Raw genomic sequence first — 10,111 nt, 5'->3', positions numbered from 1 at the left:
CCTTAGGCCCTTGTTTTCCTGTCCCAGCAATAGTTTCAGGGTTGCTAAAACTGATTTCATATCAGTTCACCCAAGATCCAATGCTTCTTCTCAGAGCCATTTGCTCTCAGAGAAACAGCCTATGGAATGACAGCCAGAATAATGGGGAAATCAAATAACTCTAAGGCTCGAAGTTTCTAGGAGATGAGTGTATTTCTCTGTTTTGTTCTCCTCACCTGCTCCGTGCTCTCTCTGCCAACATTCCCTCTGCCCCAGATTCATTGGCAGTCAAGGCGGGAGCCAACTGCCTACTGAGGCGCCCTCATTAAAATGCATTGCTCTTGCTAATTAGGAGCCAAGATTCTCCCACGGTGGGCTTGGCCTGGGCATTGCCATTATCTTCATAAATAGACTCTTTACTTTGCAAATGGTGCTGTCATACCCAGGCATTCCCGACCTGGCAAATGCTCTGTAGCATTCTTAAGAGGTGGAGGGACTGTGCAAGCCAGAGGAGGCAGAGGCATTCATACTGAAGCAGGGCTCTGTCCTGAGTTCACCCCGCTATGTCTGGCCAGCAGGCAGCCAACACAACGGCTGAATCTGTGTGTACGACCACAATGTGAAGTCACCATATGTCCTAGATTTTCTGGGAGATCGTATTTCCTGTCACTTTAATCTTTGGAGTAAAGGCAACTTGTTAAGTGCATAAAATACATAAATATGGAAAAAGTGTTCTGATTGTTTTACCTTCTTAAAGACTATTCCTATAAAATCACAAATAAGAAAAAAAAAAACAAAACAAGAAATCAGCTAGCTCTTCATTTCCCAAACCTGCCTTCAGCAATCTCACCTCGGAAACTGTGTTTACTCATTTAATTTCCTTCACCTACAAACCTCTCTCTCCACTCTTCTGCTTGGCCCTGGGTAGTGCAAAAGGTTAACACGCTCAGCTGCTAACCAAAAGGCTGGAGGTTCAAGTCCATTTAGAGGTGCTTTGAAAGAAAGACCTGGTGATCTACTTCTGAAAAATCTACCATTGAAAACCCTGCGGAGCAGTTTACTCTGATAGCCACAAGGTCGCCATGAGTCAGAATTAACTCAACGGCAATTGGTTTTGGTTTACTTACCCACCATCTCTAGTACTAGTTCTTCCATGAGGCCTGTTCTGATTCCCTCAATTAAGTGTAACCTCTCCCTTTTCTAGACTATCAGGTTATTTGTTTATATCTCTTTTGTGCAGCCTATTATTATTTAGAGTCATAGCTACCGTTTGCTGAGTGCTGACTCTGCCAGATCTCATACTGGGCCCTTTATACACATCGTCTCCAATCCTTACAATGAACCTGCTACTTATGTGTTATCCCCATTTTATAGGTGAGAAAACTGAGGCTCAGTGATATCAAGAAACGTGTCCAAGAATATCCCTTGGCAAGGAGCAGAGTGAAGCTTGAAGCTCTGAGTTACAGTTCATACTGAACCTGATTCTCTTACTAGGTCGTTGTTGTTAGGTGACATTGAGTCAGTTCGGGCTCATAGACCCCATGTACAACAGAATGAAACACCGCCCGGTCCTGTGCCATCCTGACCATTGTTGCTATGCTTGAGCCCATTGTTGCAGTCACTGTGTTAATCCAGTCCATTGTGGACTGCAGACTCATCAAGGAAAGATTCTGTCTCTGTTGTCTCAGCAACTCCTTTCTGCCCTTAGATACTCAAGAGTAATGACCCAAGGACGCATAATCCTTGATTACAATCTGATTAGGGAGCTAAGACATGCCTCCAAGAAAAGTAGCTGTAAGAGTCAGTCTAACAGTATAGTTGGTGCAAACAATATCCCTTCTGAGGTGAACTTACATGCAAAACTGCTGTTAAAAGGCTCATATAACATGATTTGGCCCTTCTCCCAATATTGTAATGTAGCACTTCTTAAACTTTTAACATGCTTATGAACCACCTCCGGATCTTGTTAAAATGCAGATTATGTTTCAATAGGCCTGGCATGGGACTCAGGAGACTGCATTTCAAGCAAGCTCCCAAGTGATGTCTGGGCTGCTGGTCACATTTGAGTGCTGTTGTTGTTCCATGCCTCAGAGTCTGTTCCGACTCACAGTGACCCTGTGTACAACAGAATGGAACACTGCCCTGTCCTGCTTTGAGTAGTAATGCTTTAAGACACTGTACTGTAAACTATCTACAGTGAAACCTGTGTAAGGCAGAAACTGTCAGAGAAGGAAAACTCAAATATTTGCCTCTAAAAGGAGTGACAGAAAAATGCTAAGACTGCACCCTGTCAAAGGCATCCAGAAAACTTGCAAGACCGGGAAAAGCGAGGCAGTCCCGTTGAGTTCTTTCACAGGTTTCACCGTCACTGGAACCTGGAAGGAAAAGAAGCAGGGGGAGGGAGGTTGTGGTGAGCAGAGGAAGAAGGGATCAGAAATTGGAGAGAAGCAGGAGGGACACCTTATTGCCTGCAGGTCCCTCACACACACACCTTCCCCTAGGTTGTCCCCTTGCCTGTTATTTTGCTTCGCGAACAGTTCATCCTTTCAGCTGGCCAGAGATCATCCCCGCTAAACTGTGCTGAGCCTCCAGGCTGTGCTAGTGCTCCTGCCCTGGGTATCCATGATAGTCAGTGCACAGTCGTCCTGTCTGTCAGCTTCCCCACCTGACAGACAGTTCCTCAAGGGCAGGGACTGTGCGCTCCTGATCTGCGTGGCTGGGTGCTCTTTAACAGACTAATAGGGACTTTGGGGTGTGTAGTGAGAAGGCAGGAATCCTGGGTGGTACAAACTGCTAATGCTTTTCGAGTCCACCCAGAGGCTCCTTGGAAGAAAGGTTTGGTGATCTACTTCTGAAAAACCAGCCATTGAAAACCCCGTGGAGGATAGTTCTACTCTGACACACATGGGGTTGCCATGAGTTGGAATAAACTCGATGGTAACTGGTTTGTGTTTTTGTTTTGTTTTTTAGGAAGATGGCAATAGTTTAGTACTAGGGGTGGAAAGGAAAGAAAAAATGATAGCAAAGGAGTTCTGTACCAGTTACCTATTGCCTGATAATGCAATATAAGAAGCAACCACAAAACCCAGTGGCTTAAAACAATAAGCATTTAACTGGCAAGTGTGTGAGTAGCTGAGCAGTTCTGATTCCAGCTAGACTCTCTCATGTGTCTGAAGTCAGCTGGCAGCTCAGCTGCAGGTTGGATTTTCTGATCTTGACTGTCTCACATGTCAGCTTGGGTCCAGGTGGTCTCTCATCCTAGCAGGCTAGCCCAGATTTGGACTCATGTCTGAGGCGCAGTTCCAAGAGATGGCACGGAGTCGTGCAAGGCCTCTTGATCCCTAGGCTTCCATACGGTACACTGTTAATTCTGCTTTGTATTATTGGCCACAGCAAGTCAAAAGAGTCAGAAGGTAGGCAAGTAGACTCCACCTCTTGATAAGAAGAACTACAAGTCCCATTGTAAGAGACGTGGATACAAAGAGGTGAATAATTGGAGCCGTTTTTGCAATCAATCTGTCGTAATTCGAGATTGCATCAGACACTTTGACTGTTGGAAAGAGAGGATGCAAACCCCAGGGCATCTTGGTAATTGGTCTTGACTTCAATGTTGTCACCTTCAGGAGGCAACTGAGCTGCAAATCATGGCCAGTCTTCATTATTTGCACATCACTTACCCAAAGCGAATGTTCTTTCCCCAGACTTGTTTCTTAGCCGCTTCCTCCTACTGTCCAGCTGGTGTGTGCTCATACAATTCAGACTTGGTCTAAAATTAGGGTGAGCAATACAGGATTAGAGAGGCAAATTTGTTGCAAAAAAAAAAAAATACAGTAAAACTGAACTGAAATTAAATATGAATATCTTTTAGCTTAGCTTCTATTTGGATTACTTATGTTTCCGCCATCACCGTAGATACCAACAAGTTGTGCATGTACATATATTTTTAATGAAATGTTGAACAGGTAATACAAAAACAAAAGGATAAAAGACTCCATGTAAATCCTCCCTAACACTAAGTCCTCCAGCCACTTTGTTCTGCTCAGAGGCAAACAGTGTCATTTTCTAATATAGTAAAACCTGCAAAAGCTGGAAGCCGTGTAAGGCGGAAACCCAACAGAAAGGAAAACTCAAATATTTTCCACTAATAGAGAGTGAGAAAAAAGTGGTAAGACTGCACCCTGTCAAAGATGGAAAACCTGCAAGACCTGGAAAAATAAGGCATTCCTGTTGAGTTCCGGCTCTCACAGGTTTCACTGGGTATCCTTCCAGAAATGTACATATAACATAGCTAAACAAGTATGGGAAACCCTGGTGGCAAAGTGGTTAAGTGCTACGGCTGCTAACCAAAAGGTCCGCAGTTCAAATCCACCAGGCGCTTCTTGGAAACCGTATGGGCAGGTCTGCCCTGTCCTGTAGGGTCGCTATGAGTCGGAATTGACTCGATGGCAACAGGTTTTGGAAACAAGTACGTATATATGTTCTCTCCCACCTTGAGTCTGCATTTTGCTTTTTTCAATGAACATGTCTATAAAGCTCTTCTCAAATTAGGGCCTTGAAAAAAACCAAACAAACCATCAAAAAAAAAAAAAAGTCCTCATTCTTTTTGGTTAGGGCTGCATAGTTTTCCACTGTATGTATTATCATAATTTATATAATCAGTCCCCCACTGATAGACATTTAATTTGTTTCCATTCTTTTGCTGTTATATAATAACTTAAATCTTGAGAGGACTTGTGGCAACAACAGTGATGAATTCCCAAACCTGGCTTTGTGAATGGACTGATGACAATGACTGCTGTATTATCGTCTGTTGGGAGTCTTTGGAAGCTTGCAGGATTAGGAGCAAACAGAAAACTCCACAAAGATGCTAGGTTTGGGGTGTACCCAGCATTTTGGGAACTTTACGTTCTAAGTGGTCTCTAGAGGAAGCCCTTTGGGATAACGGAGAGATGAGGGGTGGAGGGAACATGATTAAAATACAATCAGCTGTGTTGCATTTTGGTGGTTTAAGGGGCTGTTGAGAACTGTTTAGGGGAAATAATTTGTTCAGCGGCCCTTCGTGCCTAAGAGCCTTTCCACATTAGCCAGCTCTGCCTGACTCCTGTCTGTGCTCTCTGTTCTGGAAGGTGGACTGGAGGTGTCCTGGACAAACTATGAAATGGCCATGACAACTGGATGCCTAGGGGTCCTACGACAACTCAGAATAGCTGAAATGACACAGTCGTCCCCTGTGGCTCAGTGAGGCCAAATCAGCTTGGCCCTTAATCTATTCCGAGCCGCGGTGCACACAAATTGTTTCCAAAAGCTAGCTCATGCACCTGGCGCCTCAGAATCACCTCAGATGTGTCTTTAAAAAACAAATTGCTGGGTCCCACCTCAGCAGACCCACAGAATCAGCCTCTCTGGAATCCATAAGAAGCTCCCCAGAAGCAGTGTCAGAACTGGGAACCTTACCAAGGCAACAGTGCAGATAAACACGACTGCATTTAGAAACTAGGAAGCTGGGGCCTCTATATATGGGATGTACCAAATGTTCTGAGCACTGACAGGCTGATGCTCAGGCATGGGAAAGAATTAACATTCTCTCTGGCTTTGAAGGATTCGAATGTAAAATTGTCTCCTCCCAGGTTCTCGCCAGTCAAGTTTTTTGACAGGGACCCTGAATGGGTCTCTGAACTCTGAAATGGTGATTTACATACTACCTATGTGGTGGGTAGGGCAATGCTGACCAGATGGCCGGTCTGATTCTCCTCCTCTGCCTGTATTAATAGACACAAGTCCTTCAGGGTGAGCAAAGGCTGTCTTGGTGGGGCCGGGGGTTTAGAATAGGCACTGGTTTGAAGAAGGAAACTACGTCTGAGGCTGGGCCGTGGTGTCCAGGAAGGAGACCCCCCAGCCCAAGGGTGAGCAGCTGCTTTTTCCAGGAAGTTGTACAGACTCAGGCTACTGGGGTGGGGATGGGAGGTAATGGGGCTCAGTTAGGCACCCCATACCCCAGGGGGGATTGTCTGGTCTTAAAGCTCAGTCCATTTTGGCAGCTGTGCTTTCCCTGGGGAAAATGAGGCCTCCTCACCCAGTCAAGTTTTCTCAGTGGTGGTGACTGCAGTCAGCCCCTCTACATGGCCGTGCTAGGGGGCTCGAGTGGGCCTATGTCCTGACTGGGAAAGGACCTGTTGGCTCTGAGGTGAATCGTCAGGGGTGACCACTCTCTCATAGGTGTCCTTGTCATTCTAGACTTCACTTGCCCCTTCATTTCTATATAAATGCACTAAGGGTTTAATTTCCTGGGGTTAAAGGCCAAGCTCCAAGTAGGATTCTAGAGAAGCAATTTCAGGATGTAGCTTTGCAAATAAACCCTCTTTTGAGAGTCAGAGCAGTTTTCCAAGTTCTAATAGTGCTTTGCACATGTTGGTTCTCAGTAAGTGCGTAATAAATTAAGGCTAGTCAGTCATCACCATGAAGGTAAGCGGTATCTAGATGTAAAAACACACCCTCTCATATGATGTGGGAATGTGGTAATATTCTTATGTTTTCCAGGAGTTATTAGAATATTTGCCCACAATGACTTGCAGTAATCTTTTCTGCTTTGAAATTATGCCACTTCTGTGAAGGAATAAATGGATAAAGGACTCACATGAAAATGTCTTTATTGATTAAGGGGTTTCAGGTAAATTCTTCCAAGAGAATGAAAGGACACGCTCTGAATACTCCTTTCTCTAGATCACAACCCAGGGTTAAACCCAAGGTGACAGGAAGCAACTTTGCCCTGCAGGTTCCTATTGTTTGAACTCAGGGCTAGAGAAACTGAGACTCCCCAGACGGAGGCCTGAGCAGTAACTAACGATAAAGTTTTTTAGAATGGTGCTTAGTATGTATCTGTATCTACATACAGATATAGTTATATATGAAACAAAACATTTGGCTTTTCAACAGCTTTTACATGTACAACTCCGTGATACTGATTACATTTGTCATGCTGTACAGCCATCGCCATTATCCATTTCCAGATTTTTCCATTGCCCTTAACAGAAGGTCGGTGCTCCCTCAGCCATGAGTCCCTCTTTCCCCTCCCCTCCCACCTCCAAGAACCACTAATAAACTTTGGTTTCTATACATTTGCCTATTCTAAATACAGTATTTGAAATGAGTGGGATCATACAATATTTGTCCTTCTGTGTCTGACAGACTTCAGGCAGCATGGTGTTTTCAAGGTTCATCTGCGTTGTACATAGCATGTATCAGGGCTTCATTTCTCTATAGGACTGAGTAATATTCCATTGTATGGATCCATTCTTCAGTATTCTTCTTTTATGTATCCATTCTTCAGTTGGTGGGCATTTAGGTTGTTTCAGTCTTTTGGCGATTGTGAACAGTACTGCAGTGAACACTGGTGTACACGTACCTTTTGGGGTATATACCTAGGAGTGGAATTGCTGGGTCATATGGCAATTCTATGTTTATGTTTTTGAGGAACAGAAAGACTGTTTTTCACAGCAGCTGCACCATTTTACAGCCTCACCAGCAGTGAGGAGAGTGCCAATGCCTCCATGTCCTTGCCAACACATGTTGTTTTGCTGGTAAAGGTTTTGACTAATGACAAGCTTTTGTCGAACTGAGTTAGACATGCAACAGAACAGGATTTGGGGAGATGTCGAAGAGGGGGAAAGGAGTTAAAGGCGAAGACAGAAGCCTGTACATAGAGAGAGAGTGTTGTAGTAACTGCCATAGGGAGTGGAGCTTTAAAGGGGCAGAAAAAGAATGATGGAGAAGGGAAGAGAGAGAAAAGGGAGGAGAGAGAGATGTTTAACTGGATATTTAAAGGAAGTTTTTGTGTGGTGTAACACCTTCTCTGTCTCCAAACAAAACCTCTAGTAATATCAATATCATTTATCAGTGCTGTTAGAGCTAGATTTTTGTTTTCACAGTAAGGTGACTTTGAAGTGAATATAGAGTAAAAGAAGAACTGGCCCAAGGAGACCTAGTTAAATTCAGAATATAGGTGACATTATTGGATGCTTATTTTTTTTTAGTTTAAAAATTATTTAAAAATCAGAGATAAAGTAAATAGACTCATATGACAAAAATTCTTATATCCATAATCTAGGAAAAACAAGTGCTAATATTTTGCTATATTTGCTTCTTTTTTGCCAATATGTTTTAAAGAAAATTGCAAGCATCCTTACATTTTACTACTGCTAAACACTTCAGTATGCATACCCCAAAACCAGAAGATTTTCTTCCATTACCCCATACCATTATTATTGCCTGGCAAAATTAACAATTATTCTTTAATATCATCTAAAAACCAATTCATAATCAAAGTTTTCCTACAATTGTCCCCCAAAATGTTTTACAATTGTTCCCCCCGCCCCAAAATCGGGATCCAATCAAGTTTCATTTGTTGCATTTAGCAGTTATAGTTCTTAAGTACCTTTTGGGCCACCTGGGTAAGACAAACAGTTAAGCACTTGACCACTAGCTGAAAGGCTGGCGGTTCGAATCCACCCAGAGGCTCCTTGGAAGACTGGCCTTGCAATCTGCTTCTGAAAGATGACAGCCTTGAAAACCCTTGGCAGCACTTGTACTCTGCACACATGGGTTTGCCACAAGTCCAAATTAACTTCACGGCAACTAACAACAGCAACAAAGTACCTTTCGATCTGGAACAGTTCACACCCTTCCGCTTTTTTTATGGCCTTGACTTATTTAAGAAACTATCATTTGACTTTGAATGATCTTTTCATCTTCTATGGGTTTTGGTAGTTTGTCAAATGTAGTTACATAGAGTTTTCATAGTAGTTTCTTACTTTACTTTTTTAAAGTCTGCAAGGGCCTGTACTGATACTTCTTGATATTAGTAATTTTTGTCATCTCTCTCTCTTTTTTCTTTGTTAGCCTTGTTAGAAGTTTACTAATTTTATTGATCTTTTCAAAGAATCGGCTTTTTGATTTCCTTGATTTTCTCTATTGTTTTCTGTTTTCAGCTTCATTGATTTCTGCTCTTTATTATTTTCCATACATTCTCTCTCCCTCTCTCTCTGGCTGCTTTTAAGTTTTTTTTTCTTGGTCTTTAGTTTTCAACAATTTGATTGTGATGTATCTTGGTATGGATTTCTTTGGGTTTATGTTCTTTGGCGTTTGCTGAGTTTCTTGACTCTATACATTAACGTCTTTCTCCAAATTTGAGAAGTTTCAGCCATTATTTCTTCCAATAATTTTTTTTGTACCACATTCTTTCTGCTCTCTTCCTGGGATCCAAGGACATGAATGTTAGACCTTTCGGTATTGTCCCTGAGCTTGTCTGCTTTTTTGTTCCCCCCAGTCTTTTTCCTCTCCGTTGTTTAGACTGAATAATATCAGTTAATATATCTTCAAGTTCATTGATTCTTTATTCTGTCACCTCTATTCTGCTACTGAGTCCATCAAGTTTTTGTTTTTTTTTTTTTTACTGTAGTTTTCAATACTAAAATTTCCGTTTGGCTCTTATTTATCTTTAATTTTTTTTCTAAGACTATCTTTCCATTCAGTTCAAGAGGGTTCACCTAATAATAACTGCTTTAACATCCTTGTTTGATCATTCCAAAACCTGTACCATCTTATTTTGGTATCTGTTGATTATCTTTTCCTGTACAAGTTGAGATTTTCCTGGTTCCTTGTATACTGATTAATTCTGGATTATACTCTAGATCTTTTGACAATTATGTTATGGGACTCTGGGTCTTCTTTAAATCCTGTGGGGAGTGTTGATATTTTTGTTTTAGTAGGCAGTCACCCTGATCGGGCTCAGGTCATGCATTCCAACCACACTTCTCTGTTTCTGGTTCCAACAACAGTTCAGTTTTCAAAGTCCTTGCAACACTGTTCAGATCTGCCCCACGTATGCGCCACCCAGTGGCTAGTCTGGGGCTTGGACGGTGGTCTATCCCCTAGTTTTGTCTAAGCTATTATTATTATTATTTTTTATTAGGGCCCATCCATGCATATGCAGTGTGGGGGTGTGCTCAGGAATTTGCAAACGACTTTCCCAAGCTCTTCCTTCTCCATGATCTCCCAAACCCCCTAAAAAAAAAAAAAGGAAGCCCTGGTGGCGTAGTGGTTAAGTGCTACAGCTCTCCCAGCACTTTCTAATTCC

This window comes from Elephas maximus, chromosome 17, assembly GCF_024166365.1.
Source record: "Elephas maximus indicus isolate mEleMax1 chromosome 17, mEleMax1 primary haplotype, whole genome shotgun sequence".
In the NCBI taxonomy this organism is placed as follows: Eukaryota; Metazoa; Chordata; class Mammalia; order Proboscidea; family Elephantidae; genus Elephas; species Elephas maximus.
The sequence above is the reverse complement of the archived record's forward strand: the minus strand, read 5'-3'. Positions refer to the sequence as shown.